General features: G+C 37.8%; 2 non-coding genes across 2 annotated transcripts; both read right to left on the bottom strand.

The window, feature by feature from the left end:
• Positions 1-904: 904 nt before the first annotated feature.
• Positions 905-1010, bottom strand: LOC141638083 (small nucleolar RNA R71). Its single transcript, XR_012541990.1, has one exon. It is a non-coding gene; the product is annotated as a small nucleolar RNA R71 (small nucleolar RNA).
• A 2774-nt stretch (positions 1011-3784) lies between these two features.
• On the bottom strand, positions 3785-3890 carry LOC141638082 (small nucleolar RNA R71). Its single transcript, XR_012541989.1, has one exon. It is a non-coding gene; the product is annotated as a small nucleolar RNA R71 (small nucleolar RNA).
• Between the last annotated feature and the right edge of the window lie 19964 nt (positions 3891-23854).

Raw genomic sequence — 23854 nt, 5'->3', positions numbered from 1 at the left:
TCTTGCTTTATCGCGCTTGTCTCTATTTCCCTTGCTTTTAATCTTTAGTAGTTTAGAAAACAAAATTAAAAACCCCCAATTGTGACTAGATAGACGGACTTACAGATAGATATCTTGCCTCCCTCTAGAGATCGACCCTACTTATCGCTAGCTTCTGTTAGTTATATTTAGGTATTTATTTTTGGTACATAACGACCGTATCAAATTTTGGCGCCGTTCTTTGGGAGGCAATAACCTATTTGTCTTTTCTTTTCGTTTATCTCTCTTAGTCTCAGGGAATTTTTAATTCCTTGAGACATTTCTCACTTATTTCCTTCAGTGCTGTTTATGCCCAAGTCAAACAGGACAGAATTAGTTCTACCTGATCCTGAGCCAGAAAGGACCTTTCGTCATAGACTAAGACTGTAAAGGAAAATTCAAAAGGAAGTCTTGAGTACTATTGAACCGGAGCTAGAACACTTCTTATTTGTAGAAGTCCCGTCTTGTGAAGAAGACAATTATATTTCTCGCCGTCAAGCCGGTGAAGATGCCTAATATCGCGAGTTATTCGAGCCCACAACAAGTGCGTTGATCCCTAAAGGTTTCAAGCTTGCGACCGAGGATGACAACACTTTTGACATCCGTCCATCTTACATTAACCTGGTCGAACGAAACCTGTACAGAGGCATGGCGGGTGAAGATCCGCGTAACATTATGGAGGTTTTCACTGATTATTGCTCTACCATTCCCGCTACTAAGTGAGTAACCCAGGATAGAATTAAGGAGGTCCTGTTTCCTTTTTCTTTGACCGATGGGGCCCGTGAACGGCTCACTGATCTTGATCGAATTGCAGCCGGAATTACTGACTGGGAGAGTTTGGCCCTTGCTTTTTATAAAAGGTATTTTCCTCCACAACGAACTAATCAGCTGAGAGGGAAAATTACAAGTTTTAAGCAGACACCTGACGAGAACTTGTATGAAGCTTGGTGCCGTTTTAAGAAGTTGGTGAGGTCTCTTCCTCATCATGGGTTTGATCAGGGGTTTTTCTGCAACCAGATCTATAATGGGTTGTATGATGACCACCATGCTATATTGGACGCCTCATCTAATGGGCGATTTCAGAAGAACAATGACGATGACAAGGGATGGGGCTTTATAGAGGAAATGGCTACCCATTGTGCTGAGTATGGGAATCCAAGATGAGGTATTCGTAGTGTTTCTTCAGTAGATAGTGCAGTTGTGGCTCAGCTGGAAGCCATGAATGCCCGTTTTGATAAGCTGGAATTGCAGAGTGCTAGTGATCAACAGACGGTTCACTTGTTGACTAGACAAGAAGCCGTTACTTATGAGAGATGTGGGAGTAATGACGGTCACACTACTGTTGACTGTCTAACTGAGAAGGAACAAGTCCTTGCCTTTCAGCAATATAGGCAGAGAGGTTCCTATTATAACAATCAGAGTGGAGTCCATCCCAATTTGAGATGGACTAGTCAGAATGTGCTTAATCCTACCCCTCCTCCGCAGCAGCAGCAAGCTTACGTTCCTCCTCACAAAGCTCAACAAGGCTTTCAAAAGCCTCCATCCTTTCCACCACAATCATTTTCCAACATTTTCATACACCACATCATCCAACATACCCAATAAAACATTAGTAAATGATACGTGCAATTTATATAGACTTTTTAGCCTTTTATTACACTCATTTCTATGCCATTTGTATCGCTTTGTATTGCAAAATGCCCCGAATCGGCTACTTTGGTTTGTTTTGTCTTAATTGCAGAAATGGACCCAAAAGTAGTGGAATCGTCCCTTTGTCGTCCCACTTTGCATGCATTTTAAGGAGGCGAAGATCTAGAGCAAAAGTCGTACCTCAGGAAGCGTGAAGGGAGGTCTTAAGAAGATGCCAAGATGAAGTCAAGGCAAATTCAGTGGATATCTACTGGATCGAGAGCTTTTGGAGTTCGATCGAGTAGTTTGGCAGTCGAGGATGGTCGATCGAATGGTTTTGGAGTTCGATCGAAAGGAACTTATCGGGGAGTGTTCGATCGGGAGCCTAAAGTGTTCGATCGAACATTTTTGCTGGAGAAGTACTCGATAGAGGGGTATAAAAAGCCTCGATCGATTGATTTGCTTTTTACACGGGTTAATTGTTCCGTGATAGGTTTATTTTGTTAATAATAACGCTTCCCTATATAAGGAAGTCGTCATTAGGTCTTAAACAGGTCTTAACTTCTGAACTTCGGAATCTCTTAACACTCTTAATTACTCTTGATCTCTGGGATTTTGCTCTTAATCACTACTACTTGTTCTCTACGCCGGATTCATTTGATTGTAATCTTTCTTCCTCTTAATCTTTATCTAATACCTTTTCTTGTTCTTAATCTTCGTTCTCTTGTTTATTATCCTTGCTTTTGCTATTGTTTATGTTTCATCTCTATTATAATCTGTTCATTATGTCTCGCCTTAGTATGCTTATTGTTATTATCGTTAAATATGATAGCATGAGTAGCTAAACCCTTATATGTTAGGACTAGGGGAGCCATGGTAGTGATGTGATGATGTTATAGATAGGCTAGATGATTTATTTCTGAGAATCTGTCACCATAGCAATATAATTGTAACATGTTTAGATGAGTGCACACTTCTAAATAACTTTAATTTGGTTAACTTTGTTCCTAGATCAGAAGATTAGAATAAACATACCTGTTATGAACAGTAGACTACTCTAATGAGGAAGGAAGTTAAGTTAGTGGAAATCTAGGGTGGATAGCGGACCGGAAGGACCTTTCCCTTGCCCTTCTCATAGTAGATTGTCTAGGCTATTTATGATTGAGTCGATGAACTGCCATGGTGAACCGAAATCCTGACATACCTCTTTTATCTGATTACATATCTCGAATTTTCTTGCTTTATCGCGCTTGTCTCTATTTTTCTTGCTTTTAATCTTTAGTAGTTTAGAAAAAAAAATTCAAAACCCCTAATTGTGACTAGATAGACGGACTTACAGATAGATATCTTGCCTCCCTGTAGAGATCGACCCTACTTATCGCTAGCTTCTGTTAGTTATATTTAGGTATTTATTTTTGGTACATAACGACCGTATCAAATTTTGGCGCCGTTGCTGGGGAGGCAATAGCCTATTTGTCTGTTTCTGTTTCGTTTATCTCTCTTAGTCTCAGGGAATTTTTAATTCCTTGAGACATTTCTCACTTATTTCCTTCAGTGCTGTTTATGCCCAAGTCAAACAGGACAGAATTAGTTCTACCTGATCCTGAGCCAGAAAGGACCTTTCGTCATAGACTAAGACTGTAAAGGAAAATTCAAAAGGAAGTCTTAAGTACTATTGAACCGGAGCTAGAACACTTCTTATTTGTAGAAGTCCCGTCTTGTGAAGAAGACAATTATATTTCTGCCGTCAAGCCAGTGAAGATGCCTAATATCGCGAGTCATTCAGAGCCCACAGCTGCGTTGATCCCTAAAGGTTTCAAGCTTGCGACCGAGGATGACAACACTTTTGACATCCGTCCATCTTACATTAACCTGGTCGAACGAAACCTGTACAGAGGCATGGCGGGTGAAGATCCGCGTAACATTATGGAGGTTTTCACTGATTATTGCTCTACCATTCCCGCTACTAAGTGAGTAACCCAGGATAGAATTAAGGAGGTCCTGTTTCCTTTTTCTTTGACCGATGGGGCCCGTGAATGGCTCACTGATCTTGATCGAATTGCAGCCGGAATTACTGACTGGGAGAGTTTGGCCCTTGCTTTTTATAAAAGGTATTTTCCTCCACAACGAACTAATCAGCTGAGACGGAAAATTACAAGTTTTAAGCAGACACCTGACGAGAACTTGTATGAAGCTTGGTGTCGTTTTAAGAAGTTGGTGAGGTCTCTTCCTCATCATGGGTTTGATCAGTGGTTTTTAAGCAACCAGTTCTATAATGGGTTGTATGATGACCACCATGCTATATTGGATGCCTCATCTAATGGGCGATTTCAGAAGAACAATGACGATGACAAGGGATGGGCTTCATAGAGGAAATGGCTACCTATTGTGCTGAGTATGGGAATCCAAGATGAGGTATTCGTAGTGTTTCTTCAGTAGATAGTGCAGTTGTGGCTCAGCTGGAAGCCATGAATGCCCGTTTTGATAAGCTGGAATTGCAGAGTGCTAGTGATCAACAGACGGTTCACTTGTTGACTAGACAAGAAGCCGTTACTTATGAGAGATGTGGGAGTAATGACGGTCACACTACTGTTGACTGTCTAACTGAGAAGGAACAAGTCCTTGCCTTTCAGCAATATAGGCAGAGAGGTTCCTATTATAACAATCAGAGTGGAGTCCATCCCAATTTGAGATGGACTAGTCAGAATGTGCTTAATCCTACCCCTCCTCCGCAGCAGCAACAAGCTTACGTTCCTCCTCACAAAGCTCAACAAGGCTTTCAAAAGCCTCCATCCTTTCCACCACAATCATTTTCCAACATTTTCATACACCACATCATCCAACATACCCAATAGAACATTAGTAAATGATACGTGCAATTTATATAGACTTTTTAAACTTTTCTTACACTCATTTCTATGCCATTTGTATCGCTTTGTATTGCAAAATGCCCCGAATCGGCTACTTTGGTTTGTTTTGTCTTAATTGCAGAAATGGACCCAAAAGTAGTGGAATCGTCCCTTTGTCGTCCCACTTTGCATGCATTTTAAGGAGGCGAAGATCTAGAGCAAAAGTCGTACCTCAGAAAGCGTGAAGGGAGGTCTTAGGAAGATGCCAAGATGAAGTCAAGGCAAATTCAGTGGATATCTACTGGATCGAGAGCTTTTGGAGTTCGATCGAGTAGTTTGGCAGTCGAGGATGGTCGATCGAATGGTTTTGGAGTTCGATCGAAAGGAACTTATCGGGGAGTGTTCGATCGGGAGCCTAAAGTGTTCGATCGAACATTTTTGCTGGAGAAGTACTCGATAGAGGGGTATAAAAAGCCTCGATCGATTGATTTGCTTTTTACACGGGTTAATTGTTCCGTGATAGGTTTATTTTGTTAATAATAACGTTTCCCTATATAAGGAAGTCGTCATTAGGTCTTAAACAGGTCTTAACTTCTAAACTTCGGAATCTCTTAACACTCTTAATTACTCTTGATCTCTGGGATTTTGCTCTTAATCACTGCTACTTGTTCTCTACGCCGGATTCATTTGATTGTAATCTTTCTTCCTCTTAATCTTTATCTAATACCTTTTCTTGTTCTTAATCTTCGTTCTCTTGTTTATTATCCTTGCTTTTGCTATTGTTTATGTTTCATCTCTATTATAATCTGTTCATTATGTCTCGCCTTAGTATGCTTATTGTTATTATCGTTAAAAATGATAGCATGAGTAGCTAAACCCTTATATGTTAGGACTAGGGGAGCCATGGTAGTGATGTGACGATGTTATAGATAGGCTAGATGATTTATTTACGAGAATCACACCATAGCAATATAATTGTAACATGTTTAGATGAGTGCACACTTCTAAATAACTTTAATTTGGTTAACTTTGTTCCTAGATCGAAGATTAGAATAAACATACCTGTTATGAACAAGAGACTACTCTAATGAGGAAGGAAGTTAAGTTAGTGGAAATCTAGGGTGGATAGCGGACCGGAAGGACCTTTCCCTTGCCCTTCTCACAGTAGATTGTCTAGGCTATTTATGATTGAGTCGATGAACTGCCATGGTGAACCGAAATCCTGACATACCTCTTTTATCTGATTACATATCTCGAATTTTCTTGCTTTATCGCGCTTGTCTCTATTTTTCTTGCTTTTTATCTTTAGTAGTTTAGAAAACAAAATTCAAAACCCCTAATTGTGACTAGATAGACGGACTTACAGATAGATATCTTGCCTCCCTATAGAGATCGACCCTACTTATCGCTAGCTTCTGTTAGTTATATTTAGGTATTTATTTTTGGTACATAACGACCGTATCAAATTTTGGCGCCGTTGCCGGGGAGGCAATAGCCTATTTGTCTGTTTCTGTTTCGTTTATCTCTCTTAGTCTCAGGGAATTTTTAATTCCTTGAGACATTTCTCACTTATTTCCTTCAGTGCTGTTTATGCCCAAGTCAAACAGGACAGAATTAGTTCTACCTGATCCTGAGCCAGAAAGGACCTTTCGTCATAGACTAAGACTGTAAAGGAAAATTCAAAAGGAAGTCTTAAGTACTATTGAACCGGAGCTAGAACACTTCTTATTTGTAGAAGTCCCGTCTTGTGAAGAAGACAATTATATTTCTGCCGTCAAGCCGTGAAGATGCCTAATATCGCGGTCATTCGAGCCCACAACAAGCGTTGATCCCTAAAGGTTTCAAGCTTGCGACCGAGGATGACAACACTTTTGACATCCGTCCATCTTACATTAACCTGGTCGAACGAAACCTCATACGGAGGCATGGCGGGTGAAGATCCGCGTAACATTATGGAGGTTTTCACTGATTATTGCTCTACCATTCCCGCTACTAAGTGAGTAACCCAGGATAGAATTAAGGAGGTCCTGTTTCCTTTTTCTTTGACCGATGGGGCCCGTGAATGGCTCACTGATCTTGATCGAATTGCAGCCGGTATTACTGACTGGGAGAGTTTGGCCCTTGCTTTTTATAAAAGGTATTTTCCTCCACAACGAACTAATCAGCTGAGACGGAAAATTACAAGTTTTAAGCAGACACCTGACGAGAACTTGTATGAAGCTTGGTGCCGTTTTAAGAAGTTGGTGAGGTCTCTTCCTCATCATGGGTTTGATCAGTGGTTTTTAAGAAACCAGTTCTATAATGGGTTGTATGATGACCACCATGCTATATTGGATGCCTCATCTAATGGGCGATTTCAGAAGAACAATGACGATGACAACGGATGGGTTTCATAGAGGAAATGGCTACCCATTGTGCTGAGTATGGGAATCCAAGATGAGGTATTCGTAGTGTTTCTTCAGTAGATAGTGCAGTTGTGGCTCAGCTGGAAGCCATGAATGCCCGTTTTGATAAGCTGGAATTGCAGAGTGCTGGTGATCAACAGACGGTTCACTTATTGACTAGACAAGAAGCCTTTACTTATGAGAGATGTGGGAGTAATGACGGTCACACTGCTGTTGACTGTCTAACTGAGAAGGAACAAGTCCTTGCCTTTCAGCAATATAGGCAGGGAGGTTCCTATTATAACAATCAGAGTGAAGTCCATCCCAATTTGAGATGGACTAGTCGAATGTGCTTAATCCTACCCCTCCTCCGCAGCAAAGAATAAGCTTACGTTCCTCCTCACAAAGCTCAACAAGGCTTTCAAAAGCCTCCATCCTTTCCACCACAATCATTTTCCAACATTTTCATACAACACATCATCCAACATACCCAATAGAACATTATTAAATGATACGTGCAATTTATATAGACTTTTTAGCCTTTTATTACACGCATTTCTAAGCTATTTGTATCGCTTTGTATTGCAAAATGCCCCGAATTGGCTACTTTGGTTTGTTTTGTATTAATTGCAGAAATTGACCCAAAAGTAGCTGAATCGTCCCTTAGTCGTCCCACTTTGCATGCATTTTAAGTAGGCGAAGATTTAGAGCAGAAGTCGTACCTCAGGAAGCGTGAAGGAAGGTCTTAGGAAGATGCCAAGACGAAGTCAAGGCCGATTCATGGATATCTACCGGATCGAGAGCTTTTGGAGTTCGATCGAGTAGTTTGGCAGTCGAGGATGGTCGATCGAATGGTTTTGGAGTTCGATCTAAAGGAACTTATCTGGGAGTGTTCGATCAAGAGCCTAAAGTGCTCGATCGAACAGTTTTGCTGGAGAAGTACTCGATAGAGGGGTATAAAAAGCCTCGATCGATTGATTTGCTTTTTACACGGGTTAATTGTTCCGTGATAGGTTTATTTTGTTAATAATAACGTTTCCCTATATAAGGAAGTCGTCATTAGGTCTTAAACAGTCTTAACTTCGAACTTCGGAATCTCTTAACACTCTTAATTACTCTTGATCTCTGGGATTTTGCTCTTAATCACTGCTACTTGTTCTCTACGCCGGATTCATTTGATTGTAATCTTTCTTCCTCTTAATCTTTATCTAATACCTTTTCTTGTTCTTAATCTTCGTTCTCTTGTTTATTATCCTTGCTTTTGCTATTGTTTATGTTTCATCTCTATTATAATCTGTTCATTATGTCTCGCCTTAGTATGCTTATTGTTATTATCGTTAAATATGATAGCATGAGTAGCTAAACCCTTATATGTTAGGACTAGGGGAGCCATGGTAGTGATGTGACGATGTTATAGATAGGCTAGATGATTTATTTACGAGAATCATCACCATAGCAATATAATTGTAACATGTTTAGATGAGTGCACACTTCTAAATAACTTTAATTTGGTTAACTTTGTTCCTAGATCGAAGATTAGAATAAACATACCCGTTATGAACAGGTAGACTACTCTAATGAGGACGGAAGTTAAGTTAGTGGAAATCTAGGGTGGATAGCGGACCGGAAGGACCTTTCCCTTGCCCTTCTCACAGTAGATTGTCTAGGCTATTTATGATTGAGTCGATGAACTGCCATGGTGAACCGAAATCCTGACATACCTCTTTTATCTGATTACATATCTCGAATTTTCTTGCTTTATCGCGCTTGTCTCTATTTCTCTTGCTTTTAATCTTTAGTAGTTTAGAAAACAAAATTCAAAACCCCTAATTGTGACTAGATAGACGGACTTACAGATAGATATCTTGCCTCCCTATAGAGATCGACCCTACTTATCGCTAGCTTCTGTTAGTTATATTTAGGTATTTATTTTTGGTACATAACGACCGTATCAAATTTTGGCGCCGTTGCTGGGGAGGCAATAGCCTATTTGTCTGTTTCTGTTTCGTTTATCTCTCTTAGTCTCAGGGAATTTTTAATTCCTTGAGACATTTCTCACTTATTTCCTTCAGTGCTGTTTATGCCCAAGTCAAACAGACGAAATTAGTTCTACCCGATCCCGAGCCGAAAGGACCTTTCGTCATAGACTAAGACTCAGAATAAAGGAAAATTCAAAAGGAAGTCTTGAGTACTATTGAACCGGAGCTAGAACACTTCTTATTTGTAGAAGTCCCGTCTTGTGAAGAAGACAATTATATTTCTGCCGTCAAGCCGTGAAGATGCCTAATATCGCGAGTCATTCGAGCCCACAGTGCGTTGATCCCTAAAGGTTTCAAGCTTGCGACCGAGGATGACAACACTTTTGACATCCGTTCATCTTACATTAACCTGGTCGAACGAAACTGTACGGGGCATGGCGGGTGAAGATCCGCGTAACATTATGGAGGTTTTCACTGATTATTGCTCTACCATTCCCGCTACTAAGTGAGTAACCCAGGATAGAATTAAGGAGGTCCTGTTTCCTTTTTCTTTGACCGATGGGGCCCGTGAATGGCTCACTGATCTTGATCGAATTGCAGCCGGTATTACTGACTGGGAGAGTTTGGCCCTTGCTTTTTATAAAAGGTATTTTCCTCCACAACGAACTAATCAGCTGAGACGGATAATTACAAGTTTTAAGCAGACACCTGACGAGAACTTGTATGAAGCTTGGTGCCGTTTTAAGAAGTTGGTGAGGTCTCTTCCTCATCATGGGTTTGATCAGTGGTTTTTAAGCAACCAGTTCTATAATGGGTTGTATGATGACCACCATGCTATATTGGACGACTCATCTAATGGGCGATTTCAGAAGAACAATGACGATGACAACGGATGGGTTTCATAGAGGAAATGGCTACCCATTGTGCTGAGTATGGGAATCCAAGATGAGGTATTCGTAGTGTTTCTTCAGTAGATAGTGCAGTTGTGGCTCAGCTGGAAGCCATGAATGCCCGTTTTGATAAGCTAGAATTGCAGAGTGCTGGTGATCAACAGACGGTTCACTTATTGACTAGACAAGAAGCCTTTACTTATGAGAGATGTGGGAGTAATGACGGTCACACTGCTGTTGACTGTCTAACTGAGAAGGAACAAGTCCTTGCCTTTCAGCAATATAGGCAGGGAGGTTCCTATTATAACAATCAGAGTGAAGTCCATCCCAATTTGAGATGGACTAGTCAGAATGTGCTTAATCCTACCCCTCCTCCGCAGCAGCAATAAGCTTACGTTCCTCCTCACAAAGCTCAACAAGGCTTTCAAAAGCCTCCATCCTTTCCACCACAATCATTTTCCAACATTTTCATACAACACATCATCCAACATACCCAATAGAACATTAGTAAATGATACGTGCAATTTATATAGACTTTTTAGCCTTTTATTACACGCATTTCTAAGCTATTTGTATCGCTTTGTATTGCAAAATGCCCCGAATTGGCTACTTTGGTTTGTTTTGTATTAATTGCAGAAATTGACCCAAAAGTAGCTGAATCGTCCCTTAGTCGTCCCACTTTGCATGCATTTTAAGTAGGCGAAGATTTAGAGCAGAAGTCGTACCTCAGGAAGCGTGAAGGAAGGTCTTAGGAAGATGCCAAGACGAAGTCAAGGCTGATTCAGTGGATATCTACTGGATCGAGAGCTTTTGGAGTTCGATCGAGTAGTTTGGCAGTAGAGGATGGTCGATCGAATGGTTTTGGAGTTCGATCTAAAGGAACTTATCTGGGAGTGTTCGATCAAGAGCCTAAAGTGCTCGATCGAACAGTTTTGCTGGAGAAGTACTCGATAGAGGGGTATAAAAAGCCTCGATCGATTGATTTGCTTTTTACACGGGTTAATTGTTCCGTGATAGGTTTATTTTGTTAATAATAACGTTTCCCTATATAAGGAAGTCGTCATTAGGTCTTAAACAGGTCTTAACTTCTGAACTTCGGAATCTCTTAACACTCTTAATTACTCTTGATCTCTGGGATTTTGCTCTTAATCACTGCTACTTGTTCTCTACGCCGGATTCATTTGATTGTAATCTTTCTTCCTCTTAATCTTTATCTAATACCTTTTCTTGTTCTTAATCTTCGTTCTCTTGTTTATTATCCTTGCTTTTGCTATTGTTTATGTTTCATCTCTATTATAATCTGTTCATTATGTCTCGCCTTAGTATGCTTATTGTTATTATCGTTAAATATGATAGCATGAGTAGCTAAACCCTTATATGTTAGGACTAGGGGAGCCATGGTAGTGATGTGACGATGTTATAGATAGGCTAGATGATTTATTTCTGAGAATCTGTCACCATAGCAATATAATTGTAACATGTTTAGATGAGTGCACACTTCTAAATAACTTTAATTTGGTTAACTTTGTTCCTAGATCAGAAGATTAGAATAAACATACCTGTTATGAACAGTAGACTACTCTAATGAGGACGGAAGTTAAGTTAGTGGAAATCTAGGGTGGATAGCGGACCGGAAGGACCTTTCCCTTGCCCTTCTCACAGTAGATTGTCTAGGCTATTTATGATTGAGTCGATGAACTGCCATGGTGAACCGAAATCCTGACATACCTCTTTTATCTGATTACATATCTCGAATTTTCTTGCTTTATCGCGCTTGTCTCTATTTCTCTTGCTTTTAATCTTTAGTAGTTTAGAAAACAAAATTCAAAACCCCTAATTGTGACTAGATAGACGGACTTACAGATAGATATCTTGCCTCCCTGTAGAGATCGACCCTACTTATCGCTAGCTTCTGTTAGTTATATTTAGGTATTTATTTTTGGTACATAACGACCGTATCAAATTTTGGCGCCGTTGCCGGGGAGGCAATAGCCTATTTGTCTGTTTCTGTTTCGTTTATCTCTCTTAGTCTCAGGGAATTTTTAATTCCTTGAGACATTTCTCACTTATTTCCTTCAGTGCTGTTTATGCCCAAGTCAAACAGGACAGAATTAGTTCTACCTGATCCTGAGCCAGAAAGGACCTTTCGTCATAGACTAAGACTGTAAAGGAAAATTCAAAAGGAAGTCTTGAGTACTATTGAACCGGAGCTAGAACACTTCTTATTTGTAGAAGTCCCGTCTTGTGAAGAAGACAATTATATTTCTGCCGTCAAGCCAGTGAAGATGCCTAATATCGCGAGTCATTCAGAGCCCACAGCTGCGTTGATCCCTAAAGGTTTCAAGCTTGCGACCGAGGATGACAACACTTTTGACATCCGTTCATCTTACATTAACCTGGTCGAACGAAACCTGTACAGAGGCATGGCGGGTGAAGATCCGCGTAACATTATGGAGGTTTTCACTGATTATTGCTCTACCATTCCCGCTACTAAGTGAGTAACCCAGGATAGAATTAAGGAGGTCCTGTTTCCTTTTTCTTTGACCGATGGGGCCCGTGAATGGCTCACTGATCTTGATCGAATTGCAGCCGGTATTACTGACTGGGAGAGTTTGGCCCTTGCTTTTTATAAAAGGTATTTTCCTCCACAACGAACTAATCAGCTGAGACGGAAAATTACAAGTTTTAAGCAGACACCTGACGAGAACTTGTATGAAGCTTGGTGCCGTTTTAAGAAGTTGGTGAGGTCTCTTCCTCATCATGGGTTTGATCAGTGGTTTTTAAGCAACCAGTTCTATAATGGGTTGTATGATGACCACCATGCTATATTGGACGACTCATCTAATGGGCGATTTCAGAAGAACAATGACGATGACAAGGGATGGGTTTCATAGAGGAAATGGCTACCCATTGTGTTGAGTATGGGAATCCAAGATGAGGTATTCGTAGTGTTTCTTCATAGATAGTGCAGTTGTGGCTCAGCGAAGCCATGAATGCCCGTTTTGATAAGCTAGAATTGCAGAGTGCTGGTGATCAACAGACGGTTCACTTATTGACTAGACAAGAAGCCTTTACTTATGAGAGATGTGGGAGTAATGACGGTCACACATCTTGTGATCGTCTAACGAGAAGGAACAAGTCCTTGCCTTTCAAAGAATATAGGCGGGGAGGTTCCTATTATAACAATCGAGTGAAGTCCATCCCAATTTGAGATGGACTAGTCGAATGTGCTTAATCCTACCCCTCCTCCGCAGCAGCAGAATAAGCTTACGTTCCTCCTCACAAAGCTCAACAAGGCTTTCAAAAGCCTCCATCCTTTCCACCACAATCATTTTCCAACATTTTCATACAACACATCATCCAACATACCCAATAGAACATTAGTAAATGATACGTGCAATTTATATAGACTTTTTAGCCTTTTATTACACGCATTTCTAAGCTATTTGTATCGCTTTGTATTGCAAAATGACCCGAATTGGCTACTTTGGTTTGTTTTGTATTAATTGCAGAAATTGACCCAAAAGTAGCGGAATCGTCCCTTAGTCGTCCCACTTTGCATGCATTTTAAGTAGGCGAAGATTTAGAGCAAAAGTCGTACCTCAGGAAGCGTGAAGGAAGGTCTTAGGAAGATGCCAAGACGAAGTCAAGGCTGATTCAGTGGATATCTACTGGATCGAGAGCTTTTGGAGTTCGATCGAGTAGTTTGGCAGTAGAGGATGGTCGATCGAATGGTTTTGGAGTTCGATCTAAAGGAACTTATCTGGGAGTGTTCGATCAAGAGCCTAAAGTGCTCGATCGAACAGTTTTGCTGGAGAAGTACTCGATAGAGGGGAATAAAAAGCCTCGATCGATTGATTTGCTTTTTACACGGGTTAATTGTTCCGTGTTAGGTTTATTTTGTTAATAATAACGCTTCCCTATATAAGGAAGTCGTCATTAGGTCTTAAACAGGTCTTAACTTCTGAACTTCGGAATCTCTTAACACTCTTAATTACTCTTGATCTCTGGGATTTTGCTCTTAATCACTGCTACTTGTTCTCTACGCCGGATTCATTTGATTGTAATCTTTCTTCCTCTTAATCTTTATCTAATACCTTTTCTTGTTCTTAATCTTCGTTCTCTTGTTTATTATCCTTGCTTTTGCTATTGTTTATGTTTCATCTCTATTATAATCTGTTCATTATGTCTCGCCTTAGTATGCTTATTGTTATTATCGTTAAATCTGATAGCATGAGTAGCTAAACCCTTATATGTTAGGACTAGGGGAGCCATGGTAGTGATGTGACGATGTTATAGATAGGCTAGATGATTTATTTGTGAGAATTTGTCACCATAGCAATATAATTGTAACATGTTTAGCTGAGTGCACGCTTCTAAATAACTTTAATTTGGTTAACTTTGTTCCCGGATCGGAAGATTGGAATAAACAGACCTGCTATGAACAGTAGACTACCCTAATGAGGACGGAAGTTAAGTTAGTGGAAATCTAGGGTGGATAGCGGACCGGAAGGACCTTGCCCTTGCCCTTCTCACAGTTGATTATCTAGGCTATTTATGATTGAGTCGATGAACTACCATGGTGAACCGAAATCCTGACATACGTCTTTTATCTGATTACATATCTCGAATTTTCTTGCTTTATCGCGCTTGTCTCTATTTCTCTTGCTTTTAATCTTTAGTAGTTTAGAAAACAAAATTCAAAACCCCCAATTGTGACTAGTAACACGGACTTACAAATAGATATCTTGCCTCCCTTTGGAGATCGACCCTACTTATTGTTGGAATAAGTGTCCTCCGACAATAATGCGATCACAACTGTCGGTCATGATGATCACATGTTTGAATCTCATTTTAAGAATACATGTGGGATGTAATTTTTTACAGTCAACTGGTCCACACATATCGGTAATGATTGGCTGACTAGAGTTTGACATTACTGTCATGCGACGGTGGTGATCAGTTGATCCCCTTAGGTCATACCTATAGGGAAATACTCTTAATTGATTATTTAATTAATCGTATGCCGATACGAGTTAATTAAATTGCTTAAAATTGACGGGTGATTTTGTGAGTAAAGTTAACGTGTCTTATTGTAATTTGATTAAATGAGATACGGTCTAAGTAATCAAATTGTTTTATTACTTAGATAAAATTATTGTTTACGAAACAATTGAAATTGAATGAATAATTTATTATAAATACAAGACGTTGTAATTTATAATTTGATAAACCATTTTGGTACAAGTGATTACGAATTACTAGTGAATTTTGTATGTGACATATTTTATTAATATGTTGATTTTTAATATGTTAAAAATACATTATGGTGTAACATGTCATGTAACATGTGACACATGACAAAATTGACAAATGACAAAATAAAATGGATCTTCCATTTTATATGTGCCGAAAAATTGTAGGGAGTATTAGTGGATAAATTGTGTTGATTATTTTAATAAGAGAAAACACAATGATTAAGCCTAATGACTAGCCATGCATGCCTAGTCTTGTCTTGAGAAGAACACAAGACCATGCTTTGGCTTCTCCTTCCCCCTCCAACCGGTTTTCTACATAGAAAAGACAAGGGCTTTTCTTTGATTATTCACATCTTTACTACCTAATTTTTCTAGTGTAAGAAAATTAATTCTCTCTACTATTTGTGAAAATCTTAGAGACATAAAACCACAAAAATTACTCCCTCTTGGACCGGTTTATTCAAGAGCAATTACAAATTATTTTTGTGTCAAATTTTAAGTAAAGACTAATATTATTACTAGTTCATAATAGTATTTGTAACACCCCGATTTATAAAGGAGCCTCTAGCAAGACATTCCCTAATAAACCGGACTGTTACCATCTCGGTTTCACGAGGTAGTGAATAACAAATTAAACTCCAAGGCAAATTACATAATTTCTTTAACTTAACTTTTTACAAAACCTCATTTACATCAAATTACAAAGAACTAACATAAATAAAAGTGAAAGTCTTCTAAATGATGATCTAGCTACTAAGTCTTCTGATCCAGTGTCTCACGCCCATCAAGCTCCCATCCTATCTCATAAACCTGTCAAGCCTGCTCCCCAATATTTGGATCGTCACAGGTGTTCACGAATACACAGGGGCAACCACGAGGTTGAGTAGGGAATACAATGAAACAACAAAATATGATATGCATGCTCCTCCGTCACCTCCACCTCCATCTTAACTCATATCTCATAACCCGAACGCCCACCATACCGATCCCCCTGTAGACTATATATCGACCGTAGCCGATCTCGCCTCGCACTGAGGACACCAGGGCAAGTCTGCAGAACCCGCCTGGGCCTTATCACAACATCATCATCACCACACCACGTCACTACAACATCCTCCATCTCCAATGCATATGAATGCTCAAGAAATTAATGCAACACAATATGTATATCATTGAACTGGTAAATCATAGAATCATGCCTAAGTTCAATGTTGTGATAATATACTCAATACGATCAATTCAGTCAAGCACATTCCAGGATATGAATCATATCATGAATCAACAACCACGAATCAAGTCAACGTTCACAGTTTGGTCATATGAAACACAAACAAGTCAACACCATTCGACAACAACGATAATAAGTCAAGTGTATTTCCCTACCTTTTCGCAATCCAAGCACACAAGCAATCAATTATGATCCTTCACATATCCATCACCTACATAACATAATTATGTATAATTACCACCTACTTAATCAAATAATCATGCACATAACCTAGACTCATCATAACTTAATAGGAATATCAACTTAAAGAACAAACACGATTTTTCCTGATTTTCCAGCACATGACAGACTCGGAATAAAATACATAACTAATTCCAGAAAAATCAAATTGATACAAGGCCAATTGGATTGGAACCCCATGAGTCTTAGCTACAAATTATATCTAACGTGTTTTTCTCGAATTCCAAACTTATCAAGAGTTTTCAGACTGATTTCCAAAAACTGACAGAAACCGTCGCATAAAAATTATTGATTCATAAAACGAGTTTAAAACATTATTTTGCAGTAATTCCAAATCCTATTATCATCTAGACTATACAATGATGATGTATGAAGAAGCCTCATAACTGAATCGACATAAAATTTAGGGTTTCAAATCATTTTCCACAACCAAATCAGATTCGCGGACTTTTCAGCGACATGTTCATAAATAAATCACCTAGGACAAACCATAAAGAATTTGACTACGAGATTTTATATGCATAAACTAGACATCAAATAAACAGGAATCTCTTTTCAAACTTTTTGAAGACGAACACTTTAAAACAATATAAACAATGGAATGAAATCGACTTACAAACAGGGAAATCGAATTAGGTTGGAATCGATGAGAAATCTTCAATCAAATGAAAGGCTCGACAATTCTTCTTCCTCTCCCTTTCTCTAGGTTTAGAAATGGTTTTATGAATGATAAAATGAAAAGGGGGGAGAGGGAGAGCGGCTCTTAGATTAGGTTTAGGGTAAATGGTGGTTACATGTTCCGGGTAGGGCAAATGTGTTAAACGGGTATGGTCGTTGGGTAAATGTAGATGGGTAATTCTTGACCCAAAAGACAAAATGTGATGTAGCCCGACTCAACATATACGATATAAACCCGACTTAATAACATTCACGATATTACGATGCAACCAATATAAAATGTATAATACTAATATATAATAATATCCGTTTAATCGATTATATAAAATACGGGGTATTACAGTCTACCCTCCTTAAAAGAAACTTCATCCCGAAGTTTACCCTCTCTACCAACCAACGCAAACGAATTATGAAACGCATATACAAAAGTATGTAAGGCACCCACCAAATTGAATATTAAACGCAGTATTACATTCCACCCTCCTTAAAATAAACTTCGTCCCCGAAGTTTAACCATAACAGAAACACATCATGTAACACTCCAACATAACCCACACAACGCATAACTAATATAGCCAAACTGAGAAATCACACATGAAGTATAAAGATTGTGGATTTTACAATCCTACCCTCCTTAAACATGGTTACGTCCCCGTAACCATCATTATTATAACAAAAGTTCTCAAACTACTGCTAACAATTGAAAGAGGATAAAAGATTCACAACTCACGCTCAAGTTACTAATCCCTACTAAAGACAATCAATATACAAGCTCTCTCAAGAAAGCTACAGTTACTGCTGCTACAGCACATCGCCACGGATCGGAGCAAAAGCCACGTTGAATAACTTAAGACATTTCAGTATTAATCTAGACACTCTTCATATCAATCAATACATGCAATAACATTCACAGGATCTGCTTGTCAATCTAATTTATACATTACTACTCAGGTTACAAAGATGAAGATGCCTAGGTGCTCACATATGGTTCATGTCAAATAACATCGTTTCATCAAGGTTACTAAGCAAGATCACTAACGTAACATACCACGATAATCCTATCCGGCGTATTCTCGTGGCAGCATATTTTCCAAGAAATATTGGTAACATTTATTCATGTGAATAATCAAATTATGAATGGAACAATGCTTTACAAGGTTACCAGTAAAAATCATTAGTAATTATTCATTTCACTAATCATTGTAATCTCATACCTTAGAAACATAGGGAATCAATCAACATAAGAAAAGAATTAGGGTCAAAACTTAATAAATCGTTTTATGAAAATTTGTAACCTAATAGGTCCATCGACTTTCCTTTACATAACTCGTATGATTTAGGTCAAGACACAGGATCACCCATAAAATGAAGACAACCAGTTTCAAAAAGACTTATCATCCTAGAAATATTTTTAATCCTCATAACAAAGGGTTTGGGATTTATTCACGAATGATGAACGCACATTGATTGGCAAATTTTACAAACTTATTGGTCGAGTCAATCAAGCTAGTAAACAAATATATTGGAAAGTTAACATACAAGACTATCATACATAAAATTTCGTTCTTGGTGTTAAATATATTTAAACTGCACCCAACACAATGACATAAAAGATTAAATGTATTTAACTACACCAATTTCAACATACCATGTTAACACATAACTCACTTAAATCACCACATTACATTACCCGTTTTGACATTCGTAACTAACCACAACCAACCAATTCACTACATGAACGAACAACATGACCAAATTAATCCACTAATTTGTGACTCCGTTCTAGCTTCATTCCTCCAGACTAGCAAATATCATGAAACCATACAACCAGACAATCGGCCGGAAATCTCATTCAATTTATACTCACACGACAAAATTTAACTTCATTTTCAAAACTTTTACTTTCATACTGGACGGTGAATAACTTTCTTAACATAAATCTTATAACAGAGCCCCATAGAATCCATTTACACTTTACTACGAAACTCAAAATCTGATAAACTTAATTCAATTCCTTCAAACAATACAAGCTTAGGTGTCGACTCATATTTCATAATTTACAGATTCATCTTATTCATTTCAGTCCTATCTTTACTAATGAACGACTATTACCTCAACATCAGGATTTTAGTTGAACTTCTTTACTCAGTTATATTCACGGCTAACACGACTACATCATTTAATCGGAGACCTTTTAGATAGAACACATTCCGTGGTGACGTCTCATCAAAGCATACGATTCGTACCATAAAGTAAAGCAAGTAACTACAAATTAACTGTGTTCAATCAAATTTTTACCTCTTTATTATAGATCTATTTATCACAGGTTGCATGGTCACACAAAGTATAAGTACCAACTCAATTACATGTTAAATTTTAAAAGGATTTATCACGTCATAAGAACTAGACAAGAGTCTAACCATATAGTCAATATAAGAAGATTATTAGTTTAGATCAGAGGCACACCATAAAATTCCCAGTTAAACTCCTTACGGATCCATCGACTGTGCGTCATGAGTAATTAACTTAATAATGTAGAAGTCAAACAACTGAAATTACAATTGAGTATTAATAGTTATATGATTCACAATAACAACAAAATTACTTCCATATCACACATATGTTTAACATTTTAGCAACCATACCATTCAATTGTCTCCATCAACTCAGTATAATTCATTTTCAGCAAAAATGAGAGATATCGCATAAACAACTTAAACATGTACATCTACCGTCATATAACTTGTAAAACATTATCTATGACAAAAGATTAGTAAGGTGAACAAGTTCTCTGGTTTGCACGGTTTGAACAAATAGGCAACTCGTAGGCTCAATTGAATGCAACTATAACGGCTATCATTTAAACCAACGCATATCATGTGAATCATCAAAGGGTTATCTCATTATAATTCGACGGTTCGAGAATATATTTCAAATATCGTAACTATATCGTAACTATATCAACTATATTTCAAATATCGTGACAATTGCAACAATCACCTTAGCATTTCATGACCATACAACTATGAACATATCCAATAAGGAACAACAACACTATTTTATTATCATATTATAAGTTTAGGTTCAACTGAAATAAATTAATGCAATGAAAGTAATAAGTATAACTATAGGCACACAGACTCACATAAAAGACATGAGAACTCAGATGACATCCTACATGTGTGAACATTTAGACATACTCATTACTACCATTCATGTGTAAACATTTAAACATAATTATTATAAATATTCACGCGAGTATATTAGAACAATCAAGTTAACATTTAACGCCACCAACTTTACCAAGATATGACAATATAGTTTTATATTTATATATATCCGACCACTATACAAATATGATGAACACACCAGAGATATTACAACATGCCAAGCATATATAAAATATGCAAACAACCGGACTCGTATAAAATATTTTACCCTCGATTAAGAATCAAATTAAGCTATTCAATTTCACTCATACTATCATGCCAACAATGTTAAAAACTAAACTTTAATTTTTTTTTACCACTTGTTAAGATACATAACCAATGAATATGTGTGCTACTATCATCATATAAGGACACTATAATTTCACATTAATAAGGCTCATGAAATAATCGAACAACTGTATGAAAACTCAACATAGAATTCACATTTTAAAAGTTATGATTCACATTGTAACTTCCAAAAATCACGAATAAATAACCATTCAACGAAAACTTGAGTTATATTACTTTTTATAACATACAGAGAGTTAATAATTCGTGAGAAAAAAAATGAGGTCCAAAGCTCAAGAATTCAATTTTTAAAGGATTTTGCAACTCAGTTGGTCGAAACAAGTATGTGACAGCAATTGGTCCGAAACTTGGGTCAGTTTGCAAAACTTACCATTTAATATAGAGACATCAAGAATTTTCGTGGCTTAGCAATTTGAAAACATATACGAATCTTCTGATCGATGGAGTTGGAATTATGCAAAAATTGTTAATACAATTTAAATGAGGATTTTTACAAAATCGTTGGTCAAAACATCACTGCACAGGAACTTCCTGACCACAGCCCACTAAAATATTTATTACTCCTAATCCGTATATCCTATAAGCATGAAACCAACGCCAAATGAACACTAAATCACGAGGCTATCTCTCATAAAATTTTCATCCATAGGCAATAAACAGAAAAGAAATGGCAGTAAGGTCAATTAAAGAGTAAAATCAAACAAAACGAGTTTCAGCACTAGGTCATTCTTTACTATGTTACAAGCTCTTATGAGCATACTATGTATACTAACCCATCCCAACTTAAATCTCACACTTTGTACTTATGTAAACATCTATCCCATAGAATCCCTTCGCATCTCGATCTACTCCTTACATCTAAATCACGATTGCTATGACTAGAAACATGCAATTCAATAGTGTTTCTGATTACTATCACAATACTATACTAGCATGGCTTCGGGATCACATAACCGCATATCGCTAGACATAATAGCACTATCAACACGTCATTCAACATCCATCCAGATAAATATCATCAATTCGCAATTATTTCTACGCTCACGATTACCACAATCCAACACTTCATTGATTATCAACCTGAACACGAAAATTTATTTCTCATCTCCACAACATCATATGATCACGTCATAATTCATACAAAATACTTACCGTAACGTTGTCCTGCAGAGTGGTTAGAATATATAGGTCTCAAAGTATACATCAACTCGATTATATCCCCCTCCAACCGGTTTTCTACATAGAAAAGACAAGGGCTTTTCTTTGATTATTCACATCTTTACTACCTAATTTTTCTAGTGTAAGAAAATTAACTCTCTCTACTATTTGTGAAAATCTTATAGACATAAAACCACAAAAATTACTCCCTCTTGGACCGATTTATTCAAGAGCAATTACAAATTATTTTTGTGTCAAATTTTAAGTAAAGACTAATATTATTACTAGTTCATAATAGTATTTGTAACACCCCGATTTATAAAGGAGCCTCTAGCAAGACATTCCCTAATAAACCGGACTGTTACCATCTCGGTTTCCCGAGGTAGTGAATAACAAATTAAACTCCAAGGCAAATTACATAATTTCTTTAACTTCACTTTTTACAAAACCTGATTTACATCAAATTACAAAGAACTAACATAAATAAAAGTGAAAGTCTTCTAAATGATGATCTAGCTACTAAGTCTTCTGATCCAGTGTCTCACGCCCATCAAGCTCCCATCCTATCTCATAAACCTGTCAAGCCTGCTCCCCAATATTTGGATCGTCACAGGTGTTCACGAATACACAGGGTCAACCACGAGGTTGAGTAGGGAATACAATTAAACAACAAAATATGATATGCATGCTCCTCCGTCACCTCCACCTCCATCTCAACTCATATCTCATAACCCGGAACGCCCAGCCATACCGATCCACGGTAGACTATATATCGACCGTAGCCGATCTGCCAGCTCGCAGCTGAGGACACCAGGGCAAGTCCTGCAGAACCCGCCTGGGCCTTATCACAACATCATCATCACCACACCACGTCACTACAACATCCTCCATCTCCAATGCGTATGAATGCTCAAGAAATTAATGCAACACAATATGTATATCATTGAACTGGTAAATCATAGAATCATGCCGGTTACCGAATGTTGTGATAATATACTCAATACGATCAATTCAGTCAAGCACATTCCAGGATATGAATCATATCATGAATCAACAACCACGAATCAAGTCAACGTTCACAGGTTGGTCATATGAAACACAAACAAGTCAACACCATTCGACAACAACGATAATAAGTCAAGTGTATTTCCCTACCTTTTCGCAATCCAAGCACACAAGCAATCAATTATGATCCTTCACATATCCATCACCTACATAACATAATTATGTATAATTACCACCTACTCAATCAAATAATCATGCACATAACCTAGACTCATCATAACTTAATAGGAATATCAACTTAAAGAACAAACACGATTTTTCCTGATTTTCCAGCACATGACAGACTCGGAATAAAATACATAACTAATTCCAGAAAAATCAAATTGATACAAGGCCAATTGGATTGGAACCCCATGAGTCTTAGCTACAAATTATATCTAACGTGTTTTTCTCGAATTCCAAACTTATCAAGAGTTTTCAGACTGATTTCCAAAAACTGACAGAAACCGTCGCATAAAAAGTATTGATTCATAAAACGAGTTTAAAACATTATTTTGCAGTAATTCCAAATCCTATTATCATCTAGACTATACAAAGATGATGTATGAAGAAGCTTCATAACTGAATCGACATAAAATTTAGGGTTTCAAATCATTTTCCACAACCAAATCAGATTCGCGGACTTTTCAGCGACATGTTCATAAATAAATCACCTAGGACAAACCATAAAGAATTTGACTACGAGATTTTATATGCATAAACTAGACATCAAATAAACATGACTCTCTTTTCAAACGTTTTGAAGACGAACACTTTAAAACAGTATAAAAAATGGAATGAAATCGACTTACAAACAGGGAAATCGAATTAGGTTGGAATCGATGAGAAATCTTCAATCAAATGAAAGGCTCGACAATTCTTCTTCCTCTCCGTTTCTCTAGGTTTAGAAATGGTTTTATGAATGATAAAATGAAAAAGGGGGAGAGGGAGAGCGGCTCTTAGATTAGGTTTAGGGTAAAT

The sequence above is a fragment of the Silene latifolia genome, unplaced genomic scaffold (assembly GCF_048544455.1).
Source record: "Silene latifolia isolate original U9 population unplaced genomic scaffold, ASM4854445v1 scaffold_171, whole genome shotgun sequence".
NCBI lineage: Eukaryota > Viridiplantae > Streptophyta > Magnoliopsida > Caryophyllales > Caryophyllaceae > Silene > Silene latifolia.
Note: the sequence above shows the minus strand (reverse complement) of the source record. Positions and strands in the feature narration are given on the sequence as shown.